The following is a 14,715-nucleotide window of genomic DNA, read 5'->3' as shown; positions in this document are numbered from 1 at the left end:
GAATTGGCCATAAGGGGTCTTATGGCTTAGCACTACTTAGTAAATATAGCCTCATCTATGCATTGGCTGTATGGAGGTGTCATTAGATAAACTGTGTATTACTGAGATTAACGTGTTTGTAGCTCAGTGTCTCATTGTAAGGATTGGGCTTCGGTCCCGCCCCTGTGTTGCGCCGCGTGACAAGACAGGTGACGCGCCTCGCACTGAGGTTGCGCCCAGGCGTGAAGTCACAACATGGATCGTGCTTGGGCCCTGCCCCCGTGACACCATGGAGAAGCTCCCTCGCACACCCACGCGCCGGCGCCATGTTGCCAGGGACACGCACGGGGTTAACACGATTACCTCCAATAACTCCACACCTGCGGTACACTCTGTCCCTGCTTACCAGTGGACAGAATACATCTGATTATTCATCCCTCACAGTCTGGTGCAGTCCTCCTATTGGCTGTCACTCCCTTATATGGTCAGCCAGCCCTCCTCCAAGTTGGCTGAGCATAGCCATAGTTTGTGACTCGTGCTTGCCTCAAGCAACCTGCTGTTTACCTTGCCTTGTTTCCTGCCTGCTGCTTTTCGTTGTAATTGACCCTTGCTTGTTCCTGGACCTCTGCCTTTTCTGACTCTTGACCTCGTCTTGTAATTGGACTCCGACCTTCTATATTCCTGGACCCAGGCCACGCACTACGACCATCCGACATCTCCAACCCCAGACCACGGCGAGTATCACGACCATCCTAACCTCTCCTACCCTGACCCGGCTACACGACTACGACTCTGCACTCTGGTGGACGCGGTAGTGCGGTTGTTGGTCGGTGTATTCAAACATCCCCACCTCAGCCTTGCGGTCCCGTCTTGTTTGTGGTGAGCACCCGTTACACTCATTAGTGAACTAAAGTTAAGTAACCAATGCTTTTATGTAATATAAAGATTCAGATATGATGGGTTAATATGATATTAATTATGATAATACAACAATAAAACAATTATTTGTCTTACTAATGCTTTATATAGTGGCGTAATTATGTTTATTTCCCTTCCTTCCCCGTTTAATGCAAGATAAGATCTTGTTTGCCTTGACATTGGGAGATGCTAAGCCTGCTGTTTACAAACACTCCTAAATCCTTCCCCATCAAGGACTCACTTCATTTCCCCCCATTTCATTTGTATGTCCCCTGTTTATTCTTGTTTCCCAAATGTATAGAGGAGAAAAAACGGAGCACTACATCCAGTGCTGGCAGATCAGCAAATAACAACAAGAGTGCGTTCCCATAATAAAAATTAAAGCTAGTTTAATGGATCAAAATAACAAACAGAAAACACCAACGCGTTTCGGACTATGAATAGCCCTTTATCAAGGTGAATTCTATTCATAGTCTGAAACGCGTTGGGGTTTTTTGTTTGTTATTTTGATCCATTAAACTAGCTTCAATTTTTATTATGGGAACGCACTCTTGTTGTTATTTGCTGATCTGCCAGCACTGGATGTAGTGCTCTGTTTTTTCTCCTCTCTCCTTCCTGACATTCATCAACAGACACAGGCACACTTAACCCCTGGATCACTGGATACACCATACAACATTTTTCATATTCCCAAATGTATAACTATACATTTATCTGTACGTAACCTCATCTGCCATCTACCTGCCCAAGTTTCCAATTTATTCAAGTCCTTCTGGAGAGAAATGACATCCTGCTCTGATTCTACTACCTTACACAATTTAGTGCCATCAGCAAAGATGGAGACTTTGCTCTCTATGCCAACCACAAGGTAATTAATAAACAAGTTAAAAAGCAGGGGTCCCAGTACCAGTCCTTGATATATTCCAGTCACAGCTTTAGCCAAACCTTGAAAATTGTCCATTTACGACAACTCTCTGTTTTCTATCCTTCAACCGGTTTTCAATCCAGGTGCATATATTTTTACTGAGTCCAATTTGCTTTATTTTTTACACCAACCTCGTGTGGAACCGTATCAAAAGCCTTTGTAAAATATAAGTAGACCACATCAACTGCATTACCCTGGTCTAAATTCCTACTTACCTCTACAAAGAAACTTATAAGGTTAGTTAGGCACAACCTATCCTTCATAAATCCATGCTGACTATTATTAATAATTTTGTTATCCATTAGGCGTTTCTGAATATTATCCTGTACTAAACCTTCAAGTAGCTTCCCCACTATCGATGTCAGACTTACAGGTCTGTAATTCCCCGGTAGCTCCCTTTTTAAATATAGGCACCACGTCTGATTTACGCCAATCTTGTGGTACTGAGTCTGTGGAAATGGAGTCCTTGAATATGAAATGAAATGCTTTGGCTATTACTGAACATAACTCCTTGGATGTATGCAATCAGGGACCAGGTACCTTATATACTTTAATTATATTAAGTTGCCTATGCACTTCTTCCTCAGTTAACCAATTGTTCATTAATATGGAGGTTGTGGCTTCCTCTTGTGGCACTACTATTGCAATTGATTTCTTCCCTGGTAAACAGAGGCAAAGAATTGGTTTAATACCTCTGCTTTTTCCTTACCTCCAATAATATGCCTACCCATCTCACATTGAAAGGGTCCCATATTTTCCTTTCTAATTTTTTTTGTTTTTAAGGCATTTAAAGATCTTTTTAGGGTTGATCTTACTTTCTGTTGCAATCCTTTTTTATTTTCAATTTTTGCTAATTTGATTGCCCTTTTGCAACTTTTGTTACATTGCTTATAATTCTGATATGATGCCTCCGTCCCTTCTGACGGGTATACACTGATAAGTGTGTTTTTATAACAGTGTTTTAAAGACTGCCCATTTATCTTCTACCTTTTTCCCTGCAAAAACATTATCCCTATTTATTCCTTCATTTATTAAAATCTGCCTTTCTAAAATGTTAAGGGGCCTATGCAGAAAGGGCCGAAAAATGGCATTCGCCAGGGTTTCAATTCGCCAGGTTTTTGGCGTGTTAACCTCGCTGTATGCAGGGAGGGCCGAATCCCTGGCGAATGAAAGCGCCACCACCATTTGATAAAATGGCGTGTAACCGGTGGCGAGACGGCTGCCTGGCGAGAAACTGCCGAGAAGTCGTCCCCTGGCGAGATGCGTTTGCAGCGGAGAGAGATCCGCTGCTCTCTCGACGCAAACATCAGCACATTGAAAATTAATTAAAATACATTTTTACTGATAGTGTAGATGTGCAGGGGGTCTCCGGAGCTGAACCGCATTGGTTTCAGGTCCGGGGACCCCCTGCTTCCCGAGATACAGGCCCCGTTATGAGGTGCCGGTATCCCTCTGCATTTAAATGTCCCAATCACGTGACCGCAGAATGTAAAGAAAGCCGTGAGAGAATGAGGGCCTGAGTCACAGTTTTAGCAGTTGAGTAACAGAGGAAAGGGCGTATCTTTGTGATATTGCGGAGGAAAAAGCATGTATGTATGTATGTATGTCTTGAGAGATATATACATACAGGGTAAGAAATGATAGTGTTTTAAAAGCTTGATTTGATGTGTTTTTAATTATTTTGACTATGCATCTATGCTTAAATGTATGTTTAAAGTCTTTTAAAATTAGATAGATGTAATCGTTGCTATTGTATGTTGTATTAGAGGTCAGAGTTAGCCTTGGTTGTCAATTTTGTATGCTTGTTGGTACTTATATATTTTCACAGGCTACATTGCTCAGTTGCAGGTTTGAATTAGTTAATTGTTTAATTGTTAGGGATGGAATGTAAATTGTTTAGGAATGGAATGTAAATTGTTTAGGGATGTCATTAATGAATGGTAATTGATTTATGTTTACCGGATTGGTTACAATAGTATATTTGTTTGGAGTTATCTGTATTTTGCTTGCAATGTTATTGTTAACATTCATTTTCAGAATGTATATGGTGCATAGATTGTATGCATCATATATACAATGTAAATGCAATGTGTTGATTGTGATTTGAGGTTTTTGATTGGCATTTGATCTTTTTGATTGTAATATCAGTTAGGATTATGAAAGGAAATTATTTGTATTGTAGTGTGTATTTATGGAGAACTGTTATTTTGAGTACAGCATGTTTTTGATAACCCTTCTACATTTATTTGTATATTGGTTCATCATGTGTGTGTATATATATATATCTGTATATATATATATATATTTGCGTGATGAAGCCAATGTACAAATTCATGGGTGAAAGGTGGGTATCGGGCCAGTGTGGCTTAAACCCCTTAATTACCTTTGCGGTTATTATCCGATATGGTATTTAAGGGGTTAATTGATATCTGAATGTAATTGCAATGTATTGGCTTTGTATTGGCTATGTTTTTTTGTGGGCAAGACAAGGATGTTGCTGGCGACTGAGACTTCTTATTGATAAGGTCAATAATACTTAATTTATTTGAATATGCTAGTTAATGTTTTTAATAATGGGCAAATAATCTATTATCCCTATCTGGATAATAGTTATTTTGCACATTATTGTACTGTAGGTGTTGGGGGGGGAGGGTTGTTCCCCAACGGTATGTGGGTAGGCCTCCCTTGTGGGTAGTGGGTGAGGGTGGTTAGGCCTCACGGGGTGGGGGGTTACAGTGGGAGGATATTTAGGCGTCCCGAGTGGTGGGTGAGGGTGGGTTAACCCCTTAATGACTGTAGCGGTTAATAACCGCTATGGTGATTAAGGGGTTAGGGGACATTACATTGGATGTTTTCATTCTTGTGTCTGTTTTGCAGCAGCGGAAGGGGCATGAGCAGGATGAAGATGAGGATGGCCTTCATCGTGGCAACCGGTAATGGGTAAGTGCTATATGTATTTAATGTATTTATTGCTGTTTATGTATTTTAAATTGGCACATTCACTATTATCCCTTTGTGGATAATAGTAATTGTGGCCATAACTATACTGTATGTGTTAGGGGGGGGGGGGGTTATTTCTTTACAAGTATGTATGTGTTTATTCATTAATTTGGGGGGGGGCACATAATTGGTACTGCAGGCCTGCGGGTAACACCCGAGGGCCCCCGCCGGCCTATAGTATCATTGATGTGCATATATGTGTATGTTAGGGGTTATAGGGGTTGTTGTTATATATATATATATATATATATTTATATTTATATATATATTTATATTCATTTATTTATTTAATCATTTAGATTTATTTATTTAGTGTGGGGCTGCTGTGTGTCATTATTCTTCATTGTGGGTAGCGGGGGTGGGTGAAGGGGGTATTAGCTCCAACGGTGGTTGTTTAGGGCTTGCGGGGGGGTAGCGGGAGGGGTTAACCCCTTCATGACCGTAGCGGTATTAACTGCTACGCTCTTGAAGGGGTTAAGTGCACCCGCAAACCCCCCGCAAGCCCTAAACTCACACCAAGGGCCAAATACCCCCTTCACCCACACCCGCTACCCACAATAAAGCTGGCACGGTGGCTTAACCCCTTCATTGCCTTAGCGGTTAGCCGCTAAGGTAATGAAGTGGGCTGTACATGTATTTTCCTGCCTCGGATGCATGCCGGGGGGCTCCGGTGCTGGTATTAATGGGTATCAGCTCTGGAGCCCCCCAGCATCAATCCCAGCCAGGAAAAGGGCTGATTTTTTTTTTATGGCCTCTATCGCCGCTCAGCTCCAGCTTCTTGCCAACTTTTTTTGGCGGGGCGATTTGGAGAACATCTCTCCATTTTATTGGCGCGAACAGCAGCGAGATGCTGATCGGGGCTACCTGCATACGGCGGGTTTTAAAACGGGCGAGATATTGCTTCTCGCCACCTGCGCGGCGAGTTTTTAAAACAAAAAAAAAAAACTGGCGGATTTTACTCATCTCGGCAGTTTCTCGCCATTAACTAATTTGCTATAGCCATATTTCGCCAAAACCTGGCGAAATTGCGGTTCTCGCAGCTCTCTGCATAGGCCCCTAACTCTTTATTGCACCCATGTAATATGTTTTTTGATCATTTATTTCAAATGAGACCATGTTATGACCACTGTTACCCAAATGTTCATGGACTTGAATATTTGTTATTAATTCTATATGGTTTGATATTAACAAATCCAGTATTGCCCCCTCCTGGTTACTTCCTCAATAATTTGGGTCATGTAATTGTCTTTAAGCACCCCCAAAAACCTGTTTCTTTTCATTGTAATGTTAATCTCATTGCCCCAGTCTATGTCTGGATAATTAAAATCACCCATTATGCAAACATGACCTAGGTTTGATGCCTTCTCCATTTGCAAAAGTATTTTGTAAGCACAGGAGTTGCTACCATCAGGGCTGCTGACAGCTTGTACGGGACACAAGATATAGTGGTGATCTGGGTCCTTGGGTTGTTGAGTAGGGTGGGTGGGTGAGGAGGGGGGAATGTATTGTTGAGTGGGAAGGAATTTTAGCAGGCCCTTAGTTCCTGTAGGCTCAGCCTTAGCTGCAGAAAAAGGCCCAGCCAGGAGGTGGAGGAGCGTCCAGCCACACTAGTCAGACTAGGGCTCAGCCAGGTGACGTAGTAGGGCCCAGCCGGAGATGTAGAAGGGCCCAGCGGGAGATGAAGAAGGACCCAGCCAGACAGGGTGGAGGAGGGCCAGCCAGGGATGGAGGAGGGCCGAGCCAGGAATGGCGGAGGGCCCAGCTGGGAATGGAGAAGGGCACAGCCAGGGATGGAGAAGGGCCCAGCCAGGGATGGCAGAGGGCCCAGCAGGGAATGGAGAAGGGCTCATCCAGGGATGGAGAAGGGCTCAGCCAGGGATGGAGAAGGGCCCAGCCAGGGATGGAGAAGGGTCCAGCCAGGGATGGAGAAGGGCCCAGCCAGGGATGGAGAAGGGCCCAGCCAGGGATGGAGAAGGGCCCAGACAGGGATGGAGAAGGGCCCAGCCAGGGATGGAGAAGGGCCCAGCCAGGGATGTCAGAGGGCCCAGCCAGGGATGGCAAAGGGCCCAGCCAGGGATGGAGAAGGGCCCAGCCAGGCATGGAGAAGGGCCCAGCCAGGAATGGAGAAGGGCCCAGCCAGGGATGGCAGAGGGCCCAGCAGGGAATGGAGAAGGGCTCATCCAGGGATGGAGAAGGGCTCAGCCAGGGATGGAGAAGGGCTCATCCAGGGATGGAGAAGGGCCCAGCCAGGGATGGAGAAGGGCCCAGCCAGGGATGGCAGAGGGCCCAGCCAGGGATGGCAAAGGGCCCAGCCAGGGATGGAGAAGGGCCCAGCCAGGCATGGAGAAGGGCCCAGCCAGGGATAGAGAAGGGCCCAGCCAGGGATGGAGAAGGGCCCAGCCAGAAATGGAGAAGGGCCCAACCACATAGGGCGGAGTAGGGCCCAGCCGGGGATGGAGGAAGGCCCAGCCAGACAGGGTGGAGTAGGGCCCACCTGGGTATGGAGGAGGACCCAGCCAGATAATCACAGAAGTTGTGCTTCCTTCCTATCAGGCCCTATTTCCCATATTGCCCCAGCTGCCCTCCCATGTTGGTGGCCCTGGGAGCCATCTCTAGCTATAAAGGACAGTTAAAACCATATTCACTGCTTTGGGGTGCTGCAATCAAACCTATCCCCAGAAGTGAAATGGTTAAAAGAATATTGCTCTGAGAAGCAATGTAATTTAAGAACCTTGCAGGCCAAATTAGGTGTAATCCTTGCAGATTCGCTCACAGCCCATAAATATATTTTAATGAGAATTCCAGGGCGGCAGAAAAGCAACCTAAACACAACAACAAAATAATGATACGACAGATATAGAGAATTTGCAAAATATATAGAAATGCAGCGGGGGAGGCGGGCGACGTGCAAGACGAGAGCACAAAACAAGGCACCGAATATTAGGGAAAATGCGTAAGCTGATGGGGACAGATAAAACCGTGACTTCATTTAATAGATATGCAGCAAAAGTGAACGCGAATCTACGGGAAACTATCTAGCAATAGCAAAATCTAAAGCATGTTCCGGAGTTAAGCAGGGGAATAAATCAAGGTTTGCAAATGTCATTTAGTTTTTCACCTGTCCCCAGTATCAGAATTATTGGCTTGTGAATGGAAAGCATATGTTGGGTCTCTTGTCTGGAGGATAGTAATGAGGTGAGTTTAATGCTCTCCAGTCTCCCTCTGGCATCCCTCCTTTTCCCATTTTTTTCTTTTCCCACTGAGTAAAAATAATGACTGTACAGTATACTGCAGGGAGCATTTTTTCTGGGTAGGGCGATAACTTCTGATGTGTTGACTCTTCCCAAGCACCTCCTGGGATGCTGAACTGATTTATGAGAAAATAGTTGGCAGATTGCAGTGTCCATCTTGATAGATAACATCATTTGGGATATTTCACTGATCCTATAGAAGACTTGCATAATTTTTTTGTCTTGTGAGTTTACTGTTAGAATTGATCTGGGGTCCCAGGAAAAGGGGGTTAGAGAAAGAGGCCTGGCATTATTATGTATATTAATATTGATATCATTTATTTATAATGCAGTAACATATTCCACTGTGCTTGGGTGTGTACAGACAATAACAATAGCATTACAACATATTCATACACTGGTAGAGAGAGATAGAGAGAGAGGTAGAGTGAGAGATATAATATTGTATGGAGGGCCGTGCTTTTAGGAGTTTATAATCTAGGAAATATATATAAGTATAGCCTGGGTCCCTCCTGGTCCCCTGTTTGTCCCTACCTTGTCTTACCTTTCTATAGGCAGCAGAGGCTGGGGAGAGTGTGGGGAGATGCGCAGAGGAGCATAGTTGCAGCGGCCATAAGGTACTATCTCTGCTGGAAACTACAAGTCCCAGCAGCCTCTGGGGCTGCAGACCACATGTTGCCAGGCAGCCAATAGGGCTGCTGCATTTAAAACAGTTAGGACAGTGATGACAGTTAGGACAGTGATGACAGTTAGGACAGTGATGACAGTTAGGACAGTGATGACAGTTAGGACAGTGATGACAATTAGGGCAGTTGGTCATTTGGAGCCAGGACAGAGAAAGGGAAGGTAGGGTCTGGGTGTCAGTGGCACCCAGACTAGGCCAGATTAACCTGTTAGGTCCAAGATAGGCCCCACTCACCTAATCAGATTGTGGCTGCTACAGGGAAACCCATAGCTAGGGACATTTTCCCTGTTGCTGTATACAGATAGGTATAGTGCCATTTGAAGATGCCGCACAGCAATCTGAGTACTGTGTTCTGGGGCCGGACCACAACTGCACTATCATAGACTATCAAAGGTGAGACCCTCCTACCGGAGTTCCCCCCATGCAGAGGCGGAGGCTTCACTGACATCGACGTCACTGGATCAGTGGATCCCTTTTGCTCTTCAGCCATACCCGGATGCTGGAGCACCTGGGCAGGTACCTCACAACGTGCACCAACTATAACACTTTCAGTTACTGTGGGGCAGCGCTGTCTCACACTTCTGGGTGGGTTGGCTTCTGTGGACACTGGGTTGGGGGTGGGTGGGGGGGTACCCAGGGCATCTCTGTACATTGGAGGACACTCTCACCGGGGCAGGGTGTGAGTGGGTAAGGCCATGCAAGGTCACGTTCTATGGTTATTGTGTTGATTATTGCATGTCAGTAAACTTGTTATTATAAACACTGTGTATTTATTGCTTTGGCTCCTGTAACTGGGTAATCCCACATAGTAGGATCCCGTACAAGTGGAGGCGCTGTCACCCGACGGATCAGGCACACCCCAGGCTCCCAGCAGCGGAGGCCCAGGCCTCCTGTGAGCCGCATGTTACGCACCACATACACAGTAGCCGACATATCTCCCAGGGGATGGGAGAAAGTGCGCTACATAAGGTACAGGGGAAGGAGGGATTTGATGTCTCTAGTACTACCTGCTGTGAAGCTGGCAGCTGGAACAATCTTTTCTATGTAACAGACGGTAGGTGTTACAGTATGGTAGATCCAGGTGAGGATATCAGAAGGATGCACCGTTCTTCTATTCATATGAAAGTGCACTTATCCTTCGTTTCTCTGCTAATAAACATGTCTAAAATGTCATTTTTACTCTTGTAAATCCAAGGATGTGCGCAGCGCACTTTATTCAGGTATCGGTCCCTGTTGCATTGCGTTGGATTCCCGTCTATCCCTGCCCTGCACCAGAACTATAAACGACTCTACCGCTGTGAGTGCCCCCGTTTTAACGGTATCCAGTATTAATATGGAAGTGCAGTAGACATTTCATTTGTATATTTTTACAATTGGTTAGCACATGCTGAATGGATTGGTATACAGTAAATATATTTGATCCTTTTAAACAATTTTAAAAAGGGAAATCTACTTTGTGTCTCTGACCCATGACACTGGAGCACCTTCCTAGTGCTGGAGAAGAGATCAGATCTATTCAAATGAAAAATCTTCTCCAGCATAGGGAAAACAGCTTCACATCACATTGATGTGCGGGTCAGTGTGTAAAAATCAAGTGACAAGTGAATCAATGGATTTTGGATTCTGGTTAAGAAACCGGTTTAATGTCCAGTGAATTTCAGCGATATGTTTCTTCTTCCTTACACTTCGTCACTTGGCGTTCCTGTGAATTTTTGCAGAGTCAGAGTTAGTGTTTGTGTTAGCGCAGGAATATCCAGCTTTGTTTCTGAAATTTGCAAAAATGGTAAATCACGTGACATTGAATACAGGGAATTTTCTTAACGTCTGTGAGTAATTGTCAAAAAGCCCAAATTTGCCAGCAAAATCTTGGCACATCTCTAATCCCCACGCAGCAGTTCTGATAACGATCTATGGTTCCGCCTACTCCCTAAGCAAATGTAGCAGAGTAAATGGCAGTGTTAGTTTAACAATACTGATTCAGATTTTCCGCTGTTGTAGTTAATGGCATTTTATATTTATATTTATTTTCAAAGGAATTTCCTCCTCCTTTTTTTTTTTGAATCCCACTAAATGTTCTTGTGTAAAATGCTGTTACTTTATTACTCCCCTAAATCTTGGCAAGAGCACCTTCTGGCACTAGAGCTTACTGAACATATTCCCCAGAACTGGAGAGCCCTTATAAAGGAAGAATTACACCAGAATAGTTTCCCAGCTAATTCTTTCATTTAACAATAAGTGTAATGCTGAAATCCAATATCTACTACCTCCCCTAACGAGAATGGAAGCTGGTGAAACTCAATCCAGCCCTGGTCATTTCCTGGAACTATTTCCTGTCAATGTAGGAACTGTGATGTCATCAATCATAAAGTACGTACAAATCGACACGAGCTGGAAAATTAGGAGAAAAGATTTTTGTTTTTTCTAATTCCCTGCATTTTCATTTTGTTTGTGCCGAATTAATGTATATAATATACGCCCGTCATTGAGGTCTATCATACACTAATATGGCCCGCTAGGATTCAGGTTCTAACTAGAAATAAGAATATCACCATGGTTCTGTATAGGCCTTACGGATCTGGATGGTTCAGTTTCTACATGTAGTGGGATTTCAACCCACATGGACTCCTCCAGCACTGAAAGAATTAGGAATCTGAATTGACTGAGAATTCTGTTAGCAGCAATCAACCCAGAAGCCATTATGAGTTTACCTCTTTTAATAGTATTTTTCCTCCTGAGCATGTGCTGCTTTTTTTGATATATGATGTTGTTTTTTGTGTGCTAAAAATTATTGTTTTCTAAATCTGTACTGGGCGAGGTTACCTCAGGCTTCCATTTTGACCTCCCAGATACTTCCCTAAGTGTCCCTTAATGTAAGCTTTCATTAAAAAAAATCGCCCTGCCGTTACGTCGCCTGTTTTTTGAGTGTTGTTATCAGGTTATTCAGAAAGCCTCGATTACCTGTGATCGCAAAATTCCCAAAACGGGCGAGTAGCTGGCGATGTAATGATTGCCTCTCTCTAAAGGGCAAACTGGGCGATTTTTTTCCAGCTGCTGAGAGAGCTGCACAGAGAGAGTCGGCTCTCCCTGCGCAAAACGTGCCAGAAATGTATGTTTTGCAATACAAATTTTAATTTTACTAGTGTCGATGAGCAGGGGTCTCCGGAGCAGAACCGCGTTGATTTGAGGTCCGGGGACCCCCTAGTTCCCGAGATACAGGCCCCATTATGGGGTGCCGGTGTCTCGTTTGCATTTTATTCCCACAGTCACGTGACCGTGGGATTTAAATGCATAGGAGATACCGGCACCCCATAACGGGACCTGTATCTCGGGAACCAGGGTGTCTCCAGACCTCAAATCTTTTAAAACTATAACCTCCTTATGCCGCAGGCCGGATTCCTCGCTATACTGGGGCTTGCCTTTTGCGTTCTGCTCAAACTTGTCTCCTGTCTACCCATTTTGTATTTAAAGCCCTCTCCCACCTGGAACCTTTCTCTCTTACGGCCCCTCACCTCTGGGTTGCTCTTCTTCTTAATACCCCATGCGAATCACCTTTCTCCACCTTTAGAGCCCGTCTCAAAAATTCCCTCTTTAGTGAACTATATCCATAGCTCCAAAGTGCTCGCCTTGGCATATGTACTTACCCTAACCCCTCCTGTACACACTTACCTTCTTACTGTCTCTGTAGGTTCTCCCTACATACAACTTACATTGTAAGGTCTTTGGGGGAGGAACGCCATTTCCTAATGTTTACTTTTGTGTTTGAGGCGCATTATGTATTACATCCATATTTACATACATGTACATTTACATGTATTTTCTGGCATCTATTACTGGTGTAAAGCGCTTTGTACATGAATGGAACAATACAATAAAGATACATACATATTAACATATAAACATTCCAGCTCATTCCAAACTGCAATATCTATCATTGGACAAAGATGATAGTTCTTGATAAGTAGTTGTCCACTAACTTTGAGGACACACGAGCCTGTTTTTCAGATGTTCTGTACTATTAGTACTAAGAAACAGGTCTCCAAAGCTTATGCCATCAAACACTGGAGAAAATGTTACACAGATCAAGATATTATTGTAACGTTGCTGACTGCAAAACAGGATACGGGCCCGCAGGGCAGAGGTAGGGAGTAATACACTGACCTTGGCCCGGGATCAGAGGCCTGAAATGCAGGGGTAATCAGGTATGTTCCAGGGTCGAGGCAGGCAGCAGGCAATGGGTAGTCAGATCCGGTTCCGAGGTCGAGGCAGGCGGCAAGCAAAGGTTAGTCAGATCCGGTTCCGAGGTCGAGGCAGGCGGCAGGCAAAGGTTAGTCAGATCCGGTTCCGAGGTCGAGGCAGGCGGCAGGCAAAGGTTAGTCAGATCCGGTTCCGAGGTCGAGGCAGGCGGCAGGCAAAGGTTAGTCAGATCCGGTTCCGAGGTCGAGGCAGGCGGCAGGCAAAGGTTAGTCAGATCCGGTTCCGAGGTCGAGGCAGGCGGCAGGCAAAGGTTAGTCAGATCCGGTTCCGAGGTCGAGGCAGGCGGCAGGCAAAGGTTAGTCAGATCCGGTTCCGAGGTCGAGGCAGGCGGCAGGCAAAGGTTAGTCAGATCCGGTTCCGAGGTCGAGGCAGGCGGCAGGCAAAGGTTAGTCAGGTCCGGTTCCGAGGTCGAGGCAGGCGGCAGGCAAGGGGTAGTCAGATTCAGTTCCAAGGTCAAGACAGGCAGCAGGCAAAAGAAAGGCATGGGAGAGCTCAGACAGGACATGGTGACCAGTACTTTGCATAAGCAAAGACTAGTAGCAACTGCCTGCTATTTAAGGCCAGAGGTAGCTGCTGCCAATGAGAGCCGAAGAGAGGCTGATTTCTTGTCAGGGGAGTAAAGGCAGGATTTGCCAGGATCAGGATGGCTGTGGTAGCTTCGGACCAGATGATATCACTTCCTGAATGTTCAGACAGATCCCTTATAATTATATTGAGATTCTACCAGTTTTCGTCATTTTTCTCCAATTTATTGTGTCATTTAAAATGCCAGGTCTGGGCTAGCCTAAACCTTGCCTGTCTATAAATCTCACATGAAATGCATCCTGCTTGAAAACAGATTTGTTATGTTTCACGTAGATACACTAAAAGATGGAATATTAAAAAATTCACATTCTACATGGACTTAATGTAATCTGCTTGATACAGAGCTGTGAGGTTTAGGAATAGCATAAATAACAGTGTCCTAGTAGTATATTTAGCTTCACCATTTGGAAGAACTTTTTAATCACAATCAACTGGTTTTGATTACGAAACTAAGGATTCCAAATACACAGCTGGAAGTGTTTTTGGCATCACAATTTGAGTGAATAAGAGACAAACTTCATCCGCCCCTGTTTTTGTTCAGAGGAAAATAGGGGCTATTATTGTACCTTAACACTTTCACTGCTGTAAGACCGATGGCAGCCGGGTGTCGCCAGTCTTCCGGGATCTCGACTACGTCATCCCTTGGCAAAGCAATAACAAGGTCGTAATCATCCCAAAGTGATGTGAACAGAAGCGGAGGAGGCTTCACTTCTATTCCGATTACTGCTCCAAAGAAGAGGGAAACGAGATCTGCCCCTAGGAAACCGGGGGGAAAATAGCATGAGGTTTCCTGCGCTTCATAAGGCCTCTGGGGTGCCAGTCCTGTCTAGTGACACACAGGGACAGTCATAAGGGCAGCCTAAGGCCGCGCTTATTGTGACGGCAGCGCGACCAATGACGTCACCCGTCGCCATTGCGAAAGATGAATTTCAATTTTAAGCGACGTCGCTGGCTACAAAGCCAGTGACGTCAGAAAAGGGGGAGGGCAGAGGCACGAAGAAGCTCCAGATTGGCCACAAGGTGAGACCGTCACCGAAAAAATCAAATAACAGTGACTACCAGATTTTTGGTAGCACTGTCGCTCCGTCGCTTTGCACTATAAGCGCCGACAATGCATT

Source organism: Ascaphus truei, chromosome 8, assembly GCF_040206685.1.
Source record: "Ascaphus truei isolate aAscTru1 chromosome 8, aAscTru1.hap1, whole genome shotgun sequence".
In the NCBI taxonomy this organism is placed as follows: domain Eukaryota; kingdom Metazoa; phylum Chordata; class Amphibia; order Anura; family Ascaphidae; genus Ascaphus; species Ascaphus truei.
The sequence above is the reverse complement of the archived record's forward strand: the minus strand, read 5'-3'. Positions refer to the sequence as shown.